The sequence below is a fragment of the Lolium perenne genome, chromosome 5 (assembly GCF_019359855.2).
Source record: "Lolium perenne isolate Kyuss_39 chromosome 5, Kyuss_2.0, whole genome shotgun sequence".
Classification (NCBI taxonomy): domain Eukaryota; kingdom Viridiplantae; phylum Streptophyta; class Magnoliopsida; order Poales; family Poaceae; genus Lolium; species Lolium perenne.
Window position 1 is genome coordinate 104957916 of NC_067248.2, and position 9450 is coordinate 104967365.

The 9450-nt window shown below is 49.6% G+C and overlaps 2 long non-coding RNA genes across 2 annotated transcripts; both read right to left on the bottom strand.

Moving 5' to 3' along the window:
• Positions 1-858: 858 nt before the first annotated feature.
• Positions 859-1942, bottom strand: LOC139831275 (uncharacterized). The gene is made up of 3 exons (XR_011745972.1): positions 1655-1942; positions 1327-1566; positions 859-1232 (listed from the first exon to the last, which is right to left on the bottom strand). It is a non-coding gene; the product is annotated as an uncharacterized lncRNA (long non-coding RNA).
• A 2888-nt stretch (positions 1943-4830) lies between these two features.
• LOC127299551 (uncharacterized) lies at positions 4831-5914 on the bottom strand. Its single transcript, XR_007850484.2, has 3 exons — positions 5627-5914; positions 5299-5538; positions 4831-5204 (listed from the first exon to the last, which is right to left on the bottom strand). It is a non-coding gene; the product is annotated as an uncharacterized lncRNA (long non-coding RNA).
• Positions 5915-9450: the final 3536 nt, after the last annotated feature.

A 9450-nucleotide genomic window follows, 5' to 3' on the forward strand; every position in this document is an offset into this window, starting at 1 on the left:
AAACACCCGAAGGCAACATGAAGTAAATCGTGCATCGTGCATATGAGCAAATAAAACCAAGGTTGTGGCTCCCAATAAACAGACTCGAGGAAAGGTAGTGGGTGATGGGGGTCCCACTCCCCCACGTACGGGTAGAGCGCTCAATCTCGGAACAGATAACAAGAACTCGGGTCCTAGGGGACATTAGCGAGTCAAAGTTCCGATGCTTTCGCAAAGGGGCTCACAGATGCCTCTGCTTACAATTTTAGTTGTTAACAATAAAGTAAAGCATGAGTTTCTCCAACAAGTGATATAGCATGTGATAACCTCCCAACAACCCAACATATCCCGATAACAGATCGAGATAAACAACAAAGCCTAACACGCCTACGACTCGCAAGGCTCAAACATCAAGCAACGGCTATGGTTAAGGAATGATATATATAGGATTATTATGGTAAACAAGTGGAATAGGAGACGTGACTCGATAAAGAAGCGCAACATAAGGATAGCAATGCGAGGGAGAGTAGGTGAAGAGAGAGGGCTACTTTGTGAAAAGCTGCAGGAGAACTTGTTGGAGAACTCGTCGTATCTCACCACACCACTTCGTGCTCCTATCCGAGAAGAAGCAAATGCTGAAACAAACAACGCATGCAATTCTTACTACTACGGAAGAAGAACCAGCATGATCAAGATGATATGCATGACATGGCAAAGATAATGCGATGCACTTATCCAATTTAATCGGAGTCGGAACCCCGGACAAGCAAATTAAGGTTGGAGTTGCATTTCTACCGGCAAAGTTAAGGGTTGGATAACATGGCATATCATGGCAGGGGTGAGCTACTTCAATATTAAGCGGAGCGGGGAATTCCTAGTTGGAAATCCAAAATACTCCGCATATATGTGAGGTGGAAATGCACAACTATCAACGGCGACATGATGTGAAATGCAAACAGGCATATGGATGACATATTCATGATCCTTGCATTTTTCTGATCAACTTTCATATAGAACACTTTTTATTTCGAGTTACGGTTTAGGAGATATGATTTTTGCAAGATTTGAACATATTCAGCAATTTTCAGAAAATAGAGAAAATAGGAAAAGCGTTTTATACCAAGGAGGTTCTAGCCACAGGGGCTGACTGGCGGGACCAGGGATGCTGACTGGATGCGCTGACGAGGCGGCACTGCTGCAGGTCTTCTCACCGAATGAAGCACTAGCCAAGGTCAATGACAGATAGGGGCCACCTGTCAGATCAGAGGAAGAACAAAAAAAGGTGTGGATTTGCTCTCCCTGGGAATTGAACACGGGATCTGCTGGAAGCAGCAAAGAGAAACTCACCACTGGGCTACTGTTCAGATCTTATCAACACGCTGGCGCGTGACAACTTGAACCAAACGATGCCAGGGACGAGCTTCAACGTTACAGCCATGGCCGGGAGATCTGGTTGGAGATGCATTCGACGCCTGGGAACGAACCGGGACGGATGAGTTGGTCTCGGGGCTGCGCATGAACGTGGAGAACTTGATGGTGCCGGTACGAAGTCTAGGGGCTCGCCGGAGAGTCGCCGGCGACGTCGACCTGCGGGAAGCGGCGGTGGTTATCGCCGGGAGAACGAACCAGAGCAGAAGGAGGAGCGGGAAGAGGTCGGCGTGGTGCGCCTGCTCACCCCGATGCTCTTGGCGCAGACGAGGAGGCTGGGGACGCGCCATAGCCGCCGGAATCAACGACGAACTCGCCGGAGTTGGAGAAGGGAACGGCGATTTCACCGTCGATTGAGCGAGCCCCGGCTCGATTCCTTCGGGGAGGATGATGAGGACGACGAGGCGCATCTTCCGGTACCTTCGGCCGGCGTGGGAGCGTCCGTGGCGGCAGCACCATGGTGAGTGGAGGAGGTACTGTGGGGTTTTCCCCTTTGTTTTGTTCACAGAGAAAGGAGAAAGATGGGGAGAAGAGGAAGAAGATGGCGGCGCGAGGGAGGAGATGGGAGAGGGCTAGGGTTTCTGGGGAGAGGATTTAAGGGGGGGCGAAGGAAGCAGGTGAGGGGGAGGACCACAGGGGTTCTCACGCCACCATGGAGAAGACGACAACGACGAGAAGAAAAAGGGAGCATACCCCTTCGTGAGAGAGAACTGGGCTGGACCAGAAGAAGGAGTGGGCTAGGAGTCTGGGCCACCGGGTAGAGAAAGGAAGAGAGGGAAAAAGGCCAGGAAAGAAGAAGAGCCCATAGAAGAAACAAAAGATGGGTTGCCAGGTTAGGGTTTATTTAAAATAAAAGATAAGGGGGGTTTATAAAAATAATTTTATTTAATAAAATCATGGATGATATGATGCATATGCCATGATGATGCATTAAATAAAAAGAACAAACAAATCTAACAGGGGTTCTATCCGGGGCCGTTACAATCGACACCACTAACAAGGAACCTCGCCCCGAGGTTCCACCTCAAGGTACAGGGGAGAGAGGTGAAATATCGGATCTTCAGGCGACGTGTCGATCTCCTCGACACCACTAACAAGAGTTCTTGCTCCATGTTGATTGGCGACACCACTAACAAGAAGTCGTTGTTCCGCTGTTGATGGCGCGCTTTCGTCGGGATCCTCCAAAGATCGGACCTAATAGGATAAAGGCAAGATCGTCCAACCCGCGTCGGAACCTAAGACTCGGAAAAACTCAGATAAGAGAGACGACTCAAAACTCGCATAGGTAAGAAGAGAAAGAATAGATAAGGAGAAAAATCAGAGCTAATCAGAACTATCCAACGAGTTTTAGAAAATAGTTTGGACACTCTAAACTCAACGACCGTTGGCAAGGTTATCCTAAGGCTGGACTAGTGGGGTACCGTCAACCTGAGCTCTGATACCAACTTGTGACGCCCCGGAACCGGTACCATGAGGATTCCAGCGATCCCGCCGAGATCCGCATGATATCGATTCAGAGACGCCCTCTGACACGACGTGCGCGAAGAATCACACACGTGATGCCAGAGGTATTAACACGAGAGGTAACATTACAACAGTTTTACAATAGAGCCCACAAGAAACATATATTACAACAATGACTCCAACGAGTCAAGATACAAATATACAATACAAAGATCCGAATCATACAAAAGATCAAATACGTCCGAGTACGGACAAGATACAAATTGGACTAAGAGTCCTGAAGATAACCAATGGCGTCCATAACCCTGCCCAGGCCAAGCCGGAAGGGTAACCTTGCTAACGTCGTCTTCTCGTACCTGTCAAAGTCGGGCCATCGGTTGCCGACAAAAGGGAGGAAGCAAAAGGAAAAGGGAAAAATGCGAGAGTAAGTACCCAGGGAACGAACTCCGGCACGTACTTAGCGAGACTAGAAATGGCTATGCTCGCCGGGCGAGTATAAATATATATCGCCTAGGGCTATATGGTAGGTTTAGCGGCAGCAAAACTATAACCAATAGAGACACACTACAACATCCGTCTACTTAGAAGATAAGAGAGCGCATGAGGTAACAGATAAATACTACACAAACATAACCCAGCCGATTACACATATCCCCTTCAACAAAGCGAAGAGGCAATGTAAAAGGCACTCAACGGTGGACAAGTTTTATTAGGTATCGGTTGTAGTAATGCTATATTACTACGCAAGTTATTATCATATTATTAACAACAAGTATAAGGTGTAAGTTGTTCTATGATCAAGCCATACAATTCCAAGTCGTCCATAACCGCGGACACGGCTTATCGATAAGATGTACACCCTGCAGGGGTTGCCCAAATGTAACCATACGCATGCTCGAACCCACTTACTACAGGTGGAGTCTCACATCAAGACCGTTCCCAATGCAAGAGAAAGTTTAATGGGAGCCACCCAACTAAGCTACCCGTGACGAAGTTCGGCCGTACTCCGATACGGACCCAGAGGTTGCGATGGCGTCCAAGGCGGGCACTAACGACCGGCCAAGGATAAGTCGGCACGCAATATGAGTACAATACAGAAATAAACACCCGAAGGCAACATGAAGTAAATCGTGCATCGTGCATATGAGCAAATAAAACCAAGGTTGTGGCTCCCAATAAACAGACTCGAGGAAAGGTAGTGGGTGATGGGGGTCCCACTCCCCCACGTACGGGTAGAGCGCTCAATCTCGGAACAGATAACAAGAACTCGGGTCCTAGGGGACATTAGCGAGTCAAAGTTCCGATGCTTTCGCAAAGGGGCTCACAGATGCCTCTGCTTACAATTTTAGTTGTTAACAATAAAGTAAAGCATGAGTTTCTCCAACAAGTGATATAGCATGTGATAACCTCCCAACAACCCAACATATCCCGATAACAGATCGAGATAAACAACAAAGCCTAACACGCCTACGACTCGCAAGGCTCAAACATCAAGCAACGGCTATGGTTAAGGAATGATATATATAGGATTATTATGGTAAACAAGTGGAATAGGAGACGTGACTCGATAAAGAAGCGCAACATAAGGATAGCAATGCGAGGGAGAGTAGGTGAAGAGAGAGGGCTCGCCTGTGAAAAGCTGCAGGAGAACTTGTTGGAGAACTCGTCGTATCTCACCACACCACTTCGTGCTCCTATCCGAGAAGAAGCAAATGCTGAAACAAACAACGCATGCAATTCTTACTACTACGGAAGAAGAACCAGCATGATCAAGATGATATGCATGACATGGCAAAGATAATGCGATGCACTTATCCAATTTAATCGGAGTCGGAACCCCGGACAAGCAAATTAAGGTTGGAGTTGCATTTCTACCGGCAAAGTTAAGGGTTGGATAACATGGCATATCATGGCAGGGGTGAGCTACTTCAATATTAAGCGGAGCGGGGAATTCCTAGTTGGAAATCCAAAATACTCCGCATATATGTGAGGTGGAAATGCACAACTATCAACGGCGACATGATGTGAAATGCAAACAGGCATATGGATGACATATTCATGATCCTTGCATTTTTCTGATCAACTTTCATATAGAACACTTTTTATTTCGAGTTACGGTTTAGGAGATATGATTTTTGCAAGATTTGAACATATTCAGCAATTTTCAGAAAATAGAGAAAATAGGAAAAGCGTTTTATACCAAGGAGGTTCTAGCCACAGGGGCTGACTGGCGGGACCAGGGATGCTGACTGGATGCGCTGACGAGGCGGCACTGCTGCAGGTCTTCTCACCGAATGAAGCACTAGCCAAGGTCAATGACAGATAGGGGCCACCTGTCAGATCAGAGGAAGAACAAAAAAAGGTGTGGATTTGCTCTCCCTGGGAATTGAACACGGGATCTGCTGGAAGCAGCAAAGAGAAACTCACCACTGGGCTACTGTTCAGATCTTATCAACACGCTGGCGCGTGACAACTTGAACCAAACGATGCCAGGGACGAGCTTCAACGTTACAGCCATGGCCGGGAGATCTGGTTGGAGATGCATTCGACGCCTGGGAACGAACCGGGACGGATGAGTTGGTCTCGGGGCTGCGCATGAACGTGGAGAACTTGATGGTGCCGGTACGAAGTCTAGGGGCTCGCCGGAGAGTCGCCGGCGACGTCGACCTGCGGGAAGCGGCGGTGGTTATCGCCGGGAGAACGAACCAGAGCAGAAGGAGGAGCGGGAAGAGGTCGGCGTGGTGCGCCTGCTCACCCCGATGCTCTTGGCGCAGACGAGGAGGCTGGGGACGCGCCATAGCCGCCGGAATCAACGACGAACTCGCCGGAGTTGGAGAAGGGAACGGCGATTTCACCGTCGATTGAGCGAGCCCCGGCTCGATTCCTTCGGGGAGGATGATGAGGACGACGAGGCGCATCTTCCGGTACCTTCGGCCGGCGTGGGAGCGTCCGTGGCGGCAGCACCATGGTGAGTGGAGGAGGTACTGTGGGGTTTTCCCCTTTGTTTTGTTCACAGAGAAAGGAGAAAGATGGGGAGAAGAGGAAGAAGATGGCGGCGCGAGGGAGGAGATGGGAGAGGGCTAGGGTTTCTGGGGAGAGGATTTAAGGGGGGGCGAAGGAAGCAGGTGAGGGGGAGGACCACAGGGGTTCTCACGCCACCATGGAGAAGACGACAACGACGAGAAGAAAAAGGGAGCATACCCCTTCGTGAGAGAGAACTGGGCTGGACCAGAAGAAGGAGTGGGCTAGGAGTCTGGGCCACCGGGTAGAGAAAGGAAGAGAGGGAAAAAGGCCAGGAAAGAAGAAGAGCCCATAGAAGAAACAAAAGATGGGTTGCCAGGTTAGGGTTTATTTAAAATAAAAGATAAGGGGGGTTTATAAAAATAATTTTATTTAATAAAATCATGGATGATATGATGCATATGCCATGATGATGCATTAAATAAAAAGAACAAACAAATCTAACAGGGGTTCTATCCGGGGCCGTTACACCCAACCAAATCGGCTCTCCAGAGCGAAAGAAATTTCAGAGCGCGCTGTCTCCCGAGCTTTCTCAGTTCAGTTCCTGCGCCTTGCTGATCAGATCGGCTCATCCTCTTGGGAGGCTAACGCCTCTGCTAGTGGGGATGTTTGATGAAGTCCTGACGCCCTTCCCAACTCTGGACGTAACATCCTCTGAAGGTAATATCTACCAAGTTGCCACCTTGACCAAGCCCTCAGGAAAAAATGCCACAGCCGATTGCTTCATCATCGGCCGTCCTCACGGTCCTAGAGGAGGTATGTTCTCTTCGTTGGGCTTCTTGAGTCGATTTTGAAATTTGAGTTTGAATTTTCTACGGCCGATTTAATCATGTAACGCCCCCACTTTATCAGAGAATACATCCTGAACTGCTTCAAACTCCGTATCCTCGTGTTCTATCCTTCTATGTGCCCCCCGAGACGATTCTGTCAAGTATTTGATGGTATCGGCTCTTCATGCATCTGTTGGATCAATGTTGAGCACAGACAAAACGCCTGTCGAGGATAATTTTGGCCGATTGCGGGAATCGGCCTCCTTTTTCATTGCAATGTTTGACGATGGTTCGCAACTTCTTGGATTTCCACTGTAGCTACGTGGCATGCTGGAAATAAGATCCTTTGCTTTTCATTTTTTGGAGCCGATCGCGGGGATCGGCCTTGCCACGTACGTCCAATGTCTCGGACCTGTTACTCCGTTAGGCCGGTGGATAAAACCAGCCTTACCCCATTTTTCGAAGCTTCGATGCGCTCACAACCCTCTAAACTGATTCCAGACAGCGGCTCTTGGTTATCTGCTTCCCACACACTCATGGCAGCTAACGATATCTCGATTGAGTCATCCGCCTGAACGACTTCCACTTCATCTCCATCCCACTGTATGATGCATTGGTGCATTGTAGATGGAATGCAACAGTTAGCATGAATCCAATCCCTTCCTAATAGGACGGCGTAATTGCTTTTGCTGTCGACGATGAAAAACGCGGTAGGTATGGTTTTCCGGCCTACAGTAAGCTCTACATTCAGAACACCCTTTGCTTCTGACGCCTGGCCGTTGAAGTCGCTTAAAGTGATGTTGGTCTTGATCAGATCATCACTGGAGTGCCCCAAACGTCGTAGCATGGAATACGGCATTATGTTGACTGCCGCTCCAGTGTCAACCAACATCTTGCTGACAGGCTGCCCATTGATGTAACCCCTCAAGTATAGGGTTTTCAAATGCCTATAGCTTCTATCTCGTGGCTTCTCAAAGATAACTGGTCGTGGACCGCAGTCGAATTGAGCCACTGATACCTCCTCGTCGTTTGGAGCGCGAAACTCCTGCGGGAGTATGAACACCATGTTTGTGTCAGCCGATGTCTCTACATCGGCATCAGCCGATGCCTGTGCATCGGCTTTCGTCTGTTTAGGGCGCCATACTTTCTTTGGCGGGCGCGCCTTTGTCTCCATTGTTTGCTGAATTTTTACGGCCAGATCGGGCCGCGCTCTTCGCAACGTGTACAGGTACTGTGCCTCGGCTTCTTCCAAGTTTCGCAGCCGCTGCACCCTACGCTTCTGAGAATGGCTGAGTCCATCAGGGCACCACCTTGGTCGGTGATACCTATCTTCTTCTCCATCTGACTCCTCAAAGTCTTCTTCTTGAGATGACTCAGCTTGCTTGTTATGAGGTGGGAGAGGTCCTAGACGCTCGAACACTGAAACTTCATTTTCCCTCCTCCTTTGATGTTTGCACTCTGGGCAGTTCTCGATTGTTGGCAATCGGCTCATTCCGGAGTCCCAGCAATGTTTGAAGAAAGGACAGTTCCAGTGCTTATCCATGTTGTCCTGCTCCCTTGACCTCCCTTTAGCGTGATGCTCGTACCCGTCATTGTTTCTGTCGTGCTGACGATACCTCCTGTCCGCTGCATCTGACCGACGATATCTTTCGTCATCTTCGTCGTGGCGCCGACGTCGGTCGTACTGCTGCTCATATTTGTTGAGGAGATGCACTGAGAGTGGGCGTTGATACCGTATGCTTCTCACCTCCTCCTCGGTTAGGTATCGTCTATCATCATCCTGGGGCCGGTCGCGTGGAACGGCCTCCTCTTTGTCCTTGCCACGAGAGTGGCTGCTTTCTGCTTTGCCCGTGCTATGGCGGATCACAAGCCCTGCCATATTGACACCAAAGGAGAACCCTGGCTCCCTTATAGAGTGGCTGAGATCCACCATATTGACGCCAGGAGACGAACGTGTGCCTCCTTCGACCTTGATGCCGTGCGAACGGGTTTTCGCAAAGGAGCCGATGAGCTCGGCTTCACAGATGGCCTTCAGCCCATCGTATTTCTTCTTGTGCTCCGCAGGAAGATCCTCGTATGTGATCTGTTCCTCTGCCATCTCGGATGTCGGTGTTGACGTGGATGTTGCAGAAGAGGTCCCACCGGGCGTGTCAGAATGTGTTACCTGCCAAAACCCACCGGCGGGCAATGGTTAAGCAACACGAAGAGCCTGGAGGCTCCTAAGGCCGCTTAGTGGACCCTGGCACCTCGCGTCGTCCCGCAAGTCTTCCAGCCACGTCCTGGCGGTTGCTAGGGCGTGCCACCTGACCTAGACCCGATCAGGAAGGTGTTAGAGTGCTTTGATTGTTCCTGCATGGTAGACATGTAAACATTAAATACGAGCCCTATCGGCTCTCAGGTTGCCCTGTGGATCGGCTCAAAGAGCCGATCGCCCCATGGTTCACGTTGGATTTGCAATGACATGTGGATCCTGCTTGGTCAAAACAAAGCTAAACCGATCTACGACAGTTTAGGGTTTTCACCGCATAACCGGAACGTCCTACGTGCAGTCGGGCCTAGCAGATACGGAAGATGATGCAAACTACCCCTACAAGAGGCCTAAAAACCAACATAACGTTGATTCCCGGAACATCCCTTGTAGGGACGGTAAACAACGCCTAACGCGCTACCGGATCGTCCGACCCCAGCATAAGGCCTAACTATGCAGATATTAAACTAATCCCTGCGGAGCAAGGAGCAACTATAACAGATCGGATCTACTAAGTAACGATCAAGCAAGATGCTGCCC